The 13,584-nt window shown below is 42.0% G+C and overlaps 1 protein-coding gene across 1 annotated transcript in view; it reads left to right on the forward strand.

The window, feature by feature from the left end:
• The window catches only part of LOC138304578 (uncharacterized), a 99,943-nt gene that overhangs the window by 48,974 nt on the left and 37,385 nt on the right, over positions 1 to 13,584 (forward strand). The window contains exon 2 of the mRNA XM_069244748.1: positions 2,278 to 2,397. The gene's annotated coding sequence lies outside the window, so the exon portion shown is untranslated. The remainder of the gene's footprint in view (positions 1 to 2,277; positions 2,398 to 13,584) is intronic.

Here is a 13,584-nt window from a genome sequence, read left to right on the forward strand (position 1 = left end):
GCCCCTAAGTCTTCTGACAGGCTTATCTGCTTGCTTCAGACGAAATAGCCATTGAGGTGCAGAGACAAGAACAACAGCTGTCTCTTTATTGAAGGCTGCTTCAGTATAGGAGTCTTTTAATGCTATAATAAGCTTAGTTAGGCGGGAGAAGACGGGGGTGGAAAATATGAAATCAATGTCATAATCTTACAGTATTTTCTGTTATTCTGCCTATCAACAAATATCATTGCCACTATCTTGTTCGTGTTCATAACAACTATTATTCATAAAGTGTAAAGAAGTGTAAAGAAGACATTTTCGATTTTAATAAAACACAAAGAGCCAGTTTTTAAGAGAACATGACGGTGCGCGTCCCTGCCCCAAATTAGGCAGCGTCCTGCAAAACCATTTTCAAAACACAGGGATGCACCTTATTAATTAGAATACGGCGCACCCCTGTGTTACCCCCTGCGCCGGCGCTAAATATGCTGCTGTGCGCCAACCCATCAACCATTGCACCATAGTGCAAGGATGGCTGCATTGAGAGGGAGATTGTTTTTGTGTAGGAAGGAACACCTTCCTGCACAAAAACAATCTTAAATGGTGATTTGCTCTTTCTATGTGTGCTGTAGAATGCAGCACACATAGAAAGAGCAAAAAACGAGGAGAAATGAAAGCATTTCTCCTCATTGTGCCATGCTAATGCCACCCCTAAGGTGGCGTTAGATTTTGGCGCTGCCTCAGGTTTACGAAAACTCGTAAATCTGGAGCAGCTTCAAAATGCAATGGGTGTTGCTGTGGCACACCCACAGCAACAGCTATTGCACGCCCCTTCCACGCAAAGTGCTGCATGTGAAGGGGCCGTATTTACAAGGTGGCATTAAGCCACTAAAAGTGGCTTAACACCACCTTGTAAATACAGTGCAGTGCATAGCGCCACCGGGGTGTCACTAAAAGTGACGCGCCAGTGGTGGTAGGGGCTCTTAAATATGCCCTAAAATACATTCAGGGGTTGAATTCTTGAGTGTGTCTATGCATGATGAGAGAGGGCACTAATTACTTCTATAAGTCTCAAAGGACTGACTGTTACCTAATATGTAACTTAATCATGTAATTCTCAGTGGAATGCAGGAGATTGTAGTCAACCAGGTGCTCTCTTTTGTTGGGTTATTGAGTAAATCTTTGGTGCTGGAGAAGCTAGGGAACCCATCATAGGCCATATTCTTGTGACAAAGCCAAAAAACCTATCACCAACGTTATTTAAACATGTATCTGTGCTCCTATAACTCCCATGTCCTAGCAGCATATTTTGGCCTGTGCATATTCATTCCCTGCCCTTCAGTTCACTCACCCTAAGTAATACCAACAAAATATTAAATTGAATGAGTACCTAAACCAATGCATCCAATGGCAATACCACAGCAACTGATTGCACAACCTTACAATATGTTGACGACACAATGTACATCTTCATTATCTGACCACATGCTGCCAACATGTGGATCTCCGATGCCTTCACCAAGGACTGATGACAGTACATAGTATCACTTAGCCTTGAGATAAGGGACGCGTGCATATGAGGTGAGTACCTGTGTTTTCCTGCTAGGATGCGGTTTAGGATAGCATAATTTCTCTACCCAAGCATATATAACTATGTATAGGACCTTTGATTGATAAATCTTGATATATAATGCCAACAGTAGGTCATTTGATTGTTGTACTTGGGCATACACTGGCTATTTCTGGGATTATGAATGACGTTCTAGGGTAGCTGGTTGAGATTTCAAGGCATTTGGTGGGCAGGGGCACTTTTCACATTTGTTCCCTACAATGAAAGTAATATTTAAGAATTGATGTAACAGAAGCCTGCTTGAGTATTTTAAACCAGGCTTATGCTAGCCAGTAGAAACTGTTGCAAGTCTTGCACATATTGGTATTAAGAAGCATTGCTATGAACAGCATTGGACAATGTAGTGAGTACAGCCACAGTTCTGGATTTTTTGCTAAAAATGATGGTACAAAATTTGTTCAATCCTGCAAAAGGTTTTGCAGACAATCAAAAGGGCACCTGCTTTCAATAATGCTGAACTTTCATTTAGTTTTGCTAAAGATTATCTGTCTTTTGGGCCAGAAGTTGAACGGAAAATGGGACTCTATATAACTCTCTTTAACTCACTTTAAAAGACAGGTTCCTTCCTGCTTAAAATAGCCTTTTTAATGAAAGATAAATTGTATTCTTGAGTCATGAATGCTGATTTCCTAATAAGTGTCACTTTTTTATTGGTCATTCTTAACAAGGTCATGAAAACAACAGATTCAAAGCATGTGCGACTGGAGAAGAGCAGATGTGAGGACAAGGGAATGAGTGAAGCAAGCAGAAGCAATGGATTTAAGGAGAAATGAGAGTTAATTGAACAGGTATGTCTTGATGTTATGTCTCTTTCCGGTCGCATCTCTCGACATATTTGAGTTCTTCTTTGGCTTATCATGGTCCTGTCTCCCCATTTGTTCAACATTATACTAATATAAGGTACACTACCGACCAGATTCACTTTATGAACATCTTTGGATTATTGCCTTGAAAAAGTCCTAGTGACGAAACACGTGTCGGCTGTCTGCAGTATATACTTTTTTTGTGAAGAATAAAACCTCGTCAACCTCTACTTTGTGCTTGGACTTTGGGCTCTTCTTTCCACTCAGGAATCTAGGACTACTTTTGGTGTGCCCTGGTACTCTTTGATGATGTCTCAGCACAGTTCAATGTATTTGATCAGTGCACTAGCACCCGTGGTGGTTGGGTGTTTTACCAGGTTGGCACCCACAACAATCTCAGTGAACTTGGATCTACTTGTCATACATCAGAATTGCGGATGTGCAAACATCAAGCTTCGACCACCTATTGTTGTTCTGTCTTTTATGCTCTTCTCTATAGATGGAATCCAGGAAGTGAGTTGTCTCTCATTTAGATTATAAGGCAGAGGGTCTCAATTGTGTTGAGCGGTATGGTAAACCATGAGATGTCTAAGAGGGGTAAAATCTGGGAGACATTCCAGATGTCAAATATTCTCAAACATACATAAGGAGGAGTGAATGTCATCTGTTCAAGTCAATCAAGTCAAGTCAAGTTTTATTTATCCGATGCATATTTAACAAAACCAATACATCACTCTTTCTATCTAATACAAAAATATATCTAAATCATAATATATATAATTTTAAAGATCAACCTTTAACCCCTAATATGCATAAACATTATTTTAATTCTGAAATTTCCTAATAGGTATCTCCGTTTCCGAAGTCAGTGTAGACTACCCATATATGTCTTATACCTTACTTAACTACGATTAAGAATAATTTCATGAGTACTGTATAGTGATTAATTGTTAGTTTTTTTTTATGGTTAAAATCTTTTATAATTCTATAAAAACGAATACATATGCACTGATTAAGATCTTATTTAAAAAACAAATTGTGTTGGCAAACGTAAAAACTTGGTAAATTTAGCATTTAAAACAATGTCAGAGGGTTTAAAACAGGCAATCACTGCTTGTCTGCAAGTCTGTATCCTTCTTTGGTTGAATGCTGCCTTCAATAGAGATTTGCGTTAATTTCGTAGGCCATTACAAATACAAATCAAGTGGATTATGTCTTCCTTTCCCAGGCCACACAGCCTGCACTGAGGGATTTTTCCAGGGCGTTCCCACGGGGCTAGGTATGCACCACCAGGAATGATACCAAACCGGTATTTGATGAAATAGTCCTTGACTGTCTTTGTCCACCCGGCTTCCAGGTAGGGCTGACATTTCAAAAGTTTATACTCGTTTATTACCATCCAGGAGTGTGATCTGCAGGCCAATAAGCTCTTATCCATGTTCCTTGATCTTTTCCTTGTTATTGGATTTAGGATTTTTTTTAAAGCCGGGTAGGAAAGATTCAAATTCCATAATTCCGCTACTTCAAAATCTGGTAATGCCTGATCTAGATACTCTTGAGATTTAGCCTTGGGGTTTGAACTAATCTCCTTCCAAAGTGCTTGGCAAAGCTGATTTTCCTTTGTTAGCTGTAAATGTTTCCAAACTTTGATATAAGAGGCTTTCCTATCTATACATTGATTTAGATAACCAAACTTCAGCCTGATTTGTGCTTGGGAGGTATATCCCGGTAGCTGGAATAAGGACCTAAAAATGTTCCCAGTAATTTTATTTAAGATTATAGCATCTTGTCCACACAAGGCTTTGCTTCCGTATCCTAATGTTGGAATTAGTTTAGCTGTAACGACTTGAAGCAGTGGCCGATAACTTAGGCCAGTAAGCAATTTCTTTAAAGTACAAAAAGCAAATAATAGAACATTTCCTTTTCTGTACAGCTCCTGTTTTTGGAAAACAAAGGAGCCTCGTTCGTCAAAAAGCACACCCAGATATCTATACTGGTTTACTTGTTCCAGAACACCCCTTTGTGTATTCCATTTTTTTGCTCTCGAAATTTGTTTGCTAATTTCCATAACTTTGGATTTTTTATGATTTATTTCCAGACCATTTTGCGCTGCATATTCGAATATCTTTGCGATGAGCCGCCGTAGCCCTACTTTAGTTTGACTCAGGAGTACTACGTCGTCAGCATATAGCAAATTTGAAATAGTCATATCACCAAGCTTTGGGGGGTGAGCATTTACCTTGTTTAATTCCGTAGTCAAGTCCGATAAAAAGAGATTAAAAAGATATGGTGCCAGCACACAGTTCTGTTTCAATACTTGTTTTGTTTTAATTTCCCTTGAAAGGAAAGATCCATCCCCTATCTTAACTCTTACCCATGTATCTGTGTATAACTGTTCAATAGCCTTTAACAGATTTGCCGGTATCCCCCAGGAGACTGATTTCTTCCATTGGAGAGGTCGCTGTACCAGGTAAAAGGCTGATTTAAAATCTACAAAACATAGATACAAGGGTTAATATTTTTGTGTGTACTTATCAATGATCAGGGATAGAGTTAAAATATTTGTAGCAGTACCCAGGCCCTTTAAAAAACCTGTCTGATTGGAAGGAATAATGCTATTTTCGGTTACCCACCTGCGAAGATACTCCAGTAAAATCCCTTTGAATATTGGATGCATTATCGCACCCCTCCAAGATTTTAGAATACTTCTTAATGCCATACAATGGTTGAAGGTCAAAGCTAATTTTCCACCCCAAAATGCACGATTCAGTTTAAACAAGGCATTTGGGATCCCATTTGGGCCCGGAGCACCCCCAGTTCTGCTGCTTTCTATTGACTTTATAATTTCAGCCATTGTGAATATTATTTTTTTGGTTTCTTTTTGGGGTGCAAGGGGTTTTAATTTTGCTTTTTCTAGACTTAACTTTTCGCATCCTCTTCTAAGTTTTTGATGATTCTCTTTTCTTAATCGAAGTGGTGACTTAGGTAATCAAACCAGACGGCTTCCGAGATATTGGAGCTGGTCAGAGTCATCGGAGCTTTATTCAGGGCATTCACCATTTTCCAAAAACCTTTTGTATTTGATTTTTTACTCAAGAATAGGGCCTCGGCCCAAAAACCATGGTGTTCCTGATGCTTGTATTCCCATATTTGTTTCCGATATATATTGTTTATTCTTTTTAAATCTTCCTTAAAATAACGGTTTGTTGAATTCTTGTTGTATAATCTTAAAGCTCTATTCCATTCTTTTCTTAATTTATTCATGTGTGCTGAAAATTTTATATCTTTGTTCATTTTTTCACCTCAACCCTGGTTTTGATACCTCTTTTGCGATCTATCTGTGAGGAGAACAGACGCAAATCTATCTAGGAAAGATGACCAGATCGTTATTGAATCCCCTGTTAAGTCCATACTGGATTGCTCGATTATCTCCATTGACCATTCACCAATGAATTCTTTTAACCTTTCAGACCATCAAAGTTTTTTATAGTTGGTTGTATTTATATTCCTAGGTGTAGTAAGTGCAAGGTTAAAGTTAGGAAGGCCACATCCTATCTCCAGGCATTGCTGGCCATGGTATCATATCCGATTTAACGATGTAAAATTTTGTAATTAGCGTAAGCAAAAATAAGGATGCCACAGTATAGTCAATTGTTGCTTGAATTCCAGCGGCATAGCAGGTAGTTGCCGGAGGAGTATCTTGCACATATCTTCCATTTAGTAGTCTAAGCCCAAGAGCCTCAAGATCTTTTATCAAGGAGAGTGCTACTATCCTGGCTTTTCCTTTCTCTGTTGCACCCATGGACTGCTGTGGTAATGTCATCTGTTGATTCTCCTCTTGGATGAACACTTTGCACTTCTGCATGATATTGGGGAATTTTCCATTACTTTCCAACCCTAAATTACGTACGCACACAACATAAAGAGGGAGATTTCATAATTTATAGTGCAAACAATGCTGTATTGCACTGTGCTAGAAGGTGAGAGCTGGGCCACACCATATGTATTAAGATATGGCACTTCTCTCCGACCCGACGTTGGTGCTTTCTCAGGCTGCCTAGCATCACACCCACACCTTTGCACCACAGTGCAAAGGTGTATGTGATGCTTAGCAGGGGTTCTATATTAAAATAGTGTCATTCCAGTACACAATAATAAGCTGTAAAATACTTTAAGATTTTTTACACATTGTTTAACTGCTTTACGGTTTAGCACACATTCTATGTAATTGTATTTGTATTTATATAGCACATACTACCCCTGATGAGGCTTTGGAGCCCTTTATGGCCTGTGGCATGCCAGAAGCCAAGTTTAGTGGATAATTCCAGAGGTTATTGTTGGTTATTGCTATTAGTCATGTGCTTTCAAGAAAAAAATGCATGCACTTATTCCAATTGTGCTACAGCTATACCAGGTAGTTGTAACCATTAGTCAGGGCAATATGGTTTCCTTTGAAAGGTTGGTGAGATAGATAGGCTGGGGGAGATTAGGTAATGTTAGATTACAGGGAGCCAGTTTTAAAGATGAGAAGTTATGATCTATGAAATGAGGCAGAATTACAATAAGAAGGAGTGACGCTCATGGACGTCATTTGGGGGTTGCCAGGGTCGCAGTTGTGATCCCTGGCTTGCCCCTTGCAACCCAGGGCACTGTTTTGCCACCCCTGGGCTTCAGAGTTGGCAAAAGCATAGACAGCTCCCTTCTCTTTGTTTTCTTGCATTTTTTTATTACACTGATAGTGAATAATGTTTAATTATTCTCTATTAGTGTAATAAAAAATGGAAAACAATTAGCTGGATTAGACTCCTCACAGCTGAGGTGAGCAAAACAATGCTTTTAAATGTATGTTGTGTGCGTGCTTGTGCTTGAGTGTGAGTGCGTTTAGATAATAGAGTGTGTGTGTAAGTGTTAATGTGTGTATGTGTGAGTGGAATTGAAGGTCAAAATGGGTGTGTGACTTCCGCTACCCCTAGCATTTTGTTGAATTGACGTTCACAGTGAGGCTATACTCAGAAATAGAAGGTACACAGAGGACGGAAAGTATTAATAGGGTCACTGAAGAAAGAAAGTTCATCAAGGTAAATTTTTCATGCAGGGTTTTAGTACTATAGTGGGAGAAGGCTGTCTGAGATAACAAGCAATTAGCAAATGTAAGATGTAGAAAAGAACATCATTATACATAGTGCTCACTATCTGGAACAGATAGCTTAAACCTAATTCTGAGTGTACCCATCATTTAAATATTACCAATCCTAGCCTAGTGTATGCCAAGCCTAGGAGAAGTTCTTTTAAACATGGTCTGGATTATCCCAACATTAGTACAGGGTCTGTACACTGCAGAAGGGAAGCTGGTGTATCAATAAAGAAAAAGTCTTATATAAAGATCTTCCCTCACTAGTCTAAAAAAACGTTTTTTTCATTGAGTAAACAATTGTTATTTGCCACTGGCTTGGAGCATAACACCAATCACACTCAGATTTATATCCTGTTTTATCACCTTTTCCCATACAAGCATAGGTTGAGAGTGTTTGTGTTGGTTGCTATTGTAGCGTATGCATTGTATGTATAAGTGAAGTGGAGTGATAAAGGCATCTGAAGCCCTTTTTCAATGCTCTAGGTCTATTTCTGTGCACAGGATGGGGGTAATAATGTTTAATCGGAGGGAGGAAAACTACCCAGTGAAGAAAGGACAAAGGATACAGGCTTCCTATGGAAATTAGATTAGGTCCTCCCTGTGGCATGGCAATTGAGAGATGGTGGAGCTGAAGGGGGCTATGCGAAAGGTTAGGAGGAATAAATCCTTTTCTCCATGTCTGCCTTTGGAAGGTTTTATTTTGTTGCACAAAGCCCTGTCTACTATTATTAGTTGATAGGTCAAAAACCAAGGGTGATACGTGGGAACGCCCATGTACTACACTTTGGACACCCCTGGGATACAAAGTGGCACAAAGCACTGCAAGACCCTGTTCGCATTACTTTTAAGGCTAATCTTTAGCACAAAAACGTTTTTAGCTGGAAGATAAATAATTTATCCACATTTTGTGCCAGTTTGCTTCATTTATTTTTGACTTTATGCCAGCACAATGTGTTAATAAATTTGCTCCAGCATAGAGATATTTTGCTGGGGTCTTCTGCTGTGTATGTAGAAAAGACAGGCAGCCAGTCTCCGCTTTCAATGCTCTTTTTTGTATTCAGTTTAATTTTTTTTAATTGTTTAAAAACAGGAGACAGGTCCAAGTTGTTCACAGTGAAGCATTTCACCTGCAGAGTCATCTTTGTTTAAAGAAGCAAGAGCTAATTAGGAGTTGTGACCTTCAAAATTATGTGGCTGCCAATTTCACCTGTGTGTTTAAAACAATCTCATTTTATTTTATAAATATTGATTTGCATTTATGTTGAATGTCTGATCAAATGGCAACAAAGTTCTTTTATTATCAAACATATCTACACTAGTCTCAAAACTTAATAAAAGTATAAACTAGTTTGGCCATCTTATGCAGTTGCCTGGCATCCGAAGTCAACAAATCTTTTACCATTTTTGTTAGAAATGGGGTCTTTGGTTGGCAGTCAGGTTACCCCCTGTCCAAGCAAGGACCCTCACTCTAGTCAGAGTAAGTCACACACAATCCAAATTATCCTGTGCCCACCCTCTGGTAGCTTAGCACTGAGCTGTCACGCTTAACTTAGAAGGCAATGTGTAAAGTATTTGTGCAATAGATCATACAATAACACCATATAGCACCACAAAAATACACCACACAGTGTTTAGAAAAATATATAATATTGATCTGATAAGATGCAGGTTAAAACGATTAAAATGCAATAAGTATATGTTGAGATATCACTGTAAAAGCGATATAAAGTGTCTTAAGTCTTTTAAAAGCAAACAAAGTCTCTTTCAAGCACAAAGTACCTGGTTTGCATGCAAAATCTCTGCAAAGAACCGCAGAGGAGTAGATGCGTGGAAACAAAGGGGTGTGCATCGATTTCTCAGTTCGCACATGGTGATGCGTCGTTTAGTTTCCATGCAGGGACGGCTGTGCGTCAATTTCTGGTGCTCGGGCATGGATCCTCTTTGGGTTGCGGTGTTTTCGGATGCCCCGGGGACAATGAGTGGATTTCCTGTGCTGGTAGGATGAAATTAAGGGAGCTGCATCGATTTGGTGGATGTTGCGTCAAATTTTCAACCACATAGCAGGCGCTACGTCAATTCTTCTCTGGAAGTCGGGCTGCGTCATTCCGGCTCCACTGTGCATCGATCCGGTGGGCTGTGCGCCGAATTTCCGGTCGCTATGCTGGCGCTGCGCTGATCTTCTCAATGCGTAGTGGGGCTGCGTTGTTCCGGTTCGGTGAGCAGTGAATTTTTCACCGTGGTGCACGCTGTGCGTCATTTCTGGCAGGCTGTGTGTCAAATTTTGCCACACAAGGAGTCCTTCTTGTAGAGATTAAGTCTTTTTGGTCCTGAAACTTCAGGGAACAGGAGGCAAGCTCTATCCAAGCCCTTGGAGAGCACTTCTTCACCACAGCCAGAGAGCAGCAAGGCAGCAGGGCAACAGCAAGGCAGCAGTCCTTCACAGAAAGCATTCAGGTGAGTCCTTTGGGCAGCCACGCAGTTCTTCTTGGCAGGATGCAGGTTGTGGTTCAAGTTTCTTCTCCAGGAAGTGTCTGCAGTGGTAGGGGCAGAGACCCTATTTAAATACCCAAATGTCCCTTTGAAGTGGGGGAGACTTCAAGGAGTGGCTTAGAAGTGCACCATGTCCCCTTTCAGTTCAATCCTGTCTTCCAGGGTCCCAGTAGGGGGTGTGGCAGTCCTTTGTGTGAGGGTAGGCTGCTGTCCTTTGAGATGCGAGTGTCTAGCCCTCCACCCTCCCAGCCCAGGAAGACTCATTCAAAATGCAGATGTATGCAAGTGAGGCTGAGTCTCCTGTGTTTGGGGTGTGTCTGAGTGAATGCCCAAGGAAGCTGTCAGCTAAACCCAGCCAGGCGTGGATTGTAAGGCACTGAAGGATTTAAGTGCAGAGAAATGCTCACTTTCTAAAGGTGGCATTTCTAAAATAGTAATATTAAATCCACTTCACCAGTCAGCAGGATTTTGTAGGATTTTGTATCACCATTCTGGCTATACTAAATGTGACCTTCCCACTCCTTTCAGATCAGCAGCTACCACTCAAACAATGTATGAGGACAGCCCCAATGCTAGCCTATGAAGGGAGCAGGCCTCACAGCAGTGTAAAAACGAATTTAAGAGTTTTACACTACCAGGACATGTAAACTACACAGGTACATGTCCTGCCTTTTGCCCACACAGCACCCTGCCCTATGGGTTACCTAGGGCACACCTTAGGGGTGTCTTATATGTAGAAAAAGGGGAGTTTTAGGCTTGGCAAGTACTTTTAAATGCCAAGTCGAATTGGCAGTGAAACATCACACACAGGCCTTGCAATAGCAGGCCTGAGACAAGGGGAGCTACTTAAGTGGGTGGCACAATCAAAGCTGCAGGCCCACTAGTAGCATTTAATCTACCATCCCTGGGCACACATAGTGCACTTTACTAGGGACTTATAAGTAAGTTAAATAATCCAATTGGGTATGATCCAATGTTACCATGTTTAGCCCCTTTGATGCGGGCGTTGGCGACGCCCGCACTACCTCCCTGGTGCGGGTCACGACCAGTGGCCGACACCAGGGAGGGGGTTAGAAAATCCTTGGGTGCGTTGCACCCGAGAATTTGTTTCTTTTTTTTTTAACTCCCTGGGAGACAAAGAAGCATTTCCGTGTCTCCCCCCGCTCCCCACCTGCCCCTTTGTGATGTCAGTGTGCGCAAGGCCGTTTCCTGCTTCGATGGGGAAAACGGCCCCAAACGGCCTTCCCCACATTCGGGAAGTCCTCGTATGAAAGGGGAGACTCTCCCCTTTCATACGAGGCCTTCCTGAACACGTTTCCTGGCCCTGAAGGGCCAGGAAACGCCACTAACCACCAAGGATTTTATTTGGGGGGTTCGGCACTCCTTGGCAAATGAGCTACCCCCCGACATTTTTTTTTATATTGAGGTAGGTGTTCCCTGGGGGGGCGCGATCGCACTTGATCGCGCCCCCGCAGGGGCTAATTAATTTTTTTTTAAATAAGAAAATAAAGAATTTGACAGGGGGTCGCCCATGGGCAGGGCAAACCCCTGTGGGGGCAATACTTTTTTTTTTAGTAGTTGTAGAGTTTCCCTGGGGACTGCATTGGTTACCAATTCAAGAGGCATTGGCAAATAGGAGAGCTATAAGCTTTGTCAATTTCTTTCAGCCATGCTTTACAGAAGCACGGCTGCTGTGCAGCGTGCCTGAAATTTAGAAAACAAAGCACGGATAGCTGACTGAGAGGGGCATTGATCCATTTGTAATTATGGAATTTTGCTCTGCCATCGCAAAAAAAAAAGTTTAATTAACTTACGTCTGGCCTGAAGTTTGCCATGTTGGTCCTGCATAAAGACAGCTCTAAAAAGGCCATTCAGAGCAGAGAGTGCAGTGCCATCTGCATCTTTGTAGCATCTTGAAACCTGTTGGCGCAAATTTTGGGTGCTCTTTTTCTGTCAGGACAAGAGGCGGCAAGCAATGATGGGGAAGGTGGTGAGGGGGTAGATGAGCCAAGCAACAATGGTGGAGGGGCGGGGGCCAGACCAGACAACCAACAACACAAGAGAATGGTGGAGTGGGAGGGTAGGGCAAACAACAATGCTGGAGGGAAGAAACATGTGGAAGCAAAAGGAAAATGAGCTACCTTTGAAAGCAGAGAACAGTGGAAGGATACCATGCGAAGAAAGCAGCACCTGAGCCATAGTCCAGAGTAGGGACAGACACAAAGCCAATAAGTGAAGTCGGCACTCGCTTGCAAAACAGAAGCAAGGAAATGAGAGTGACGATGAAGGCAATCAATGGTAAGCAATGGGCCCTCTGCAAGCAAACAAAATGTCTCATGTGACAGCAAATTCGCTGTTTCAGCCAAGACATAAAGTATAGGGAGTTGGGGGAGAGGGAGAAAGCTGTCAAAGAGGTGAAAGTGTCCTCCAAATATTCTGAAGGGCATAAAACAACCAGGCAATGCAGCCAAAACGTTTAGGGGCAGCTAGCGTGAATTCAGGAGTGTTTAAGCATAGGGCAGGTATATGTTCAGCATGAGGGGAAACAGCCTTTACCCCAGAGCCATCAAGATGCGGGACATTTACCATGCAGTCTATGCCACACAAGTGTCTACCACAAAGGTATTTGTATGTTTAGTAAACTGTACTTCACCACACAGATCAGTATATTTGCTCAAATAACATACTTTTAATGTTAATTAAAAAAAGTGATTTTAGGGTTATCGGATGGGTAGAGAGAAAGGGGGTGAGGATGTATGGGGGTTTGGGGGTGGGTAGAGAGAAAAGGTAGTGAGGATGACTGGAGGGTTCGGGGTTGGTAAGGGTAAAGGAAGGTGAGGATTACATGAGGGATCAGGGTGGGTAGTGGTAAAGGAAGGTGAGGGAGACTTAAGGGTTATGGGTGGGTAGAGCTAAAGGGAGGTGAGGGTGACATGATGGCTCAGGGTGGGTAGAAGTAAAAGGAAGTGAGGCTGGCCTGAGGACCCAGTGATGAGCAGAAGTAAACTGAGGTGATGGTAACTTGAAGCCTCATAGGTGGATGGAAGTAAAGTGAAAGTGAGTTGATGGCTCAAGGGTGGGTAGAGGTAAATGGATGTGAAGGCAATTTGAGTGTTATGGCGGGGTTAGAGATAAAGGTAGATGAGAGTGCCTTGAGAGTCTTAGGTGGGTAGGAGATCAGGGATGGGTAGAGGTAAAGGGAGGTTATTGTGACTTGAATGTTATGAGGTGGGTAGAAGTAAAGGGAGGTTAGGGTGAGTTGAGGGTTATAAGGCGGCCAAGGGGTGGATATAGATAAAGGAAGGTGAGGGTGAGTTGAATGCTAGGTGGTGGGTAGAGGTGAAGGGGGTTGAAAATGACTTGAGGGTTCAGGGGTGGGTAAAGATGAAGGGAGGTGAGGGTGACATAAAGGCCTGAAGTGAGAAGTTGTTAAGGGAATTGCATGTGACTTAAGGGTTTGGTATTTGGTACAGGCAAAGGGAGGCAAGGGCCACTTGAGGGCTTTGGGGTGGGTAGAGGTAAAGGGAGCTGAAGATGAATTGTGGCTT

This window comes from Pleurodeles waltl, chromosome 7, assembly GCF_031143425.1.
Source record: "Pleurodeles waltl isolate 20211129_DDA chromosome 7, aPleWal1.hap1.20221129, whole genome shotgun sequence".
NCBI lineage: Eukaryota > Metazoa > Chordata > Amphibia > Caudata > Salamandridae > Pleurodeles > Pleurodeles waltl.